Source organism: Palaemon carinicauda, chromosome 3 (genome assembly GCF_036898095.1).
Source record: "Palaemon carinicauda isolate YSFRI2023 chromosome 3, ASM3689809v2, whole genome shotgun sequence".
Taxonomy (NCBI): Eukaryota; Metazoa; Arthropoda; class Malacostraca; order Decapoda; family Palaemonidae; genus Palaemon; species Palaemon carinicauda.
Window position 1 is genome coordinate 132,819,482 of NC_090727.1, and position 266 is coordinate 132,819,747.

Consider the following 266-nt stretch of genomic DNA (forward strand, 5'->3'; position numbering starts at 1 on the left):
TGCAACCACACAATCCTTGTGAGCTATGGATGGGAGTTCGGGTAGGCTATAGTTCTATCTGCTGAGTCATCAGCAACCATTGCCTGGACCTCCTTGGTCCTAGCTTGGGGGCTTAGACACTGATCATATGTGTATATGGTCAGTCTCTAGGGCATTGTCCTACTCGATAGAGCAATGTCACTGTCCCTTCCCCCTGCCATTCATGAGCGGTCTTTAAATCCTTTAAATACTGCATCAACTTCCAAGTTATCAATCCGATACACTCA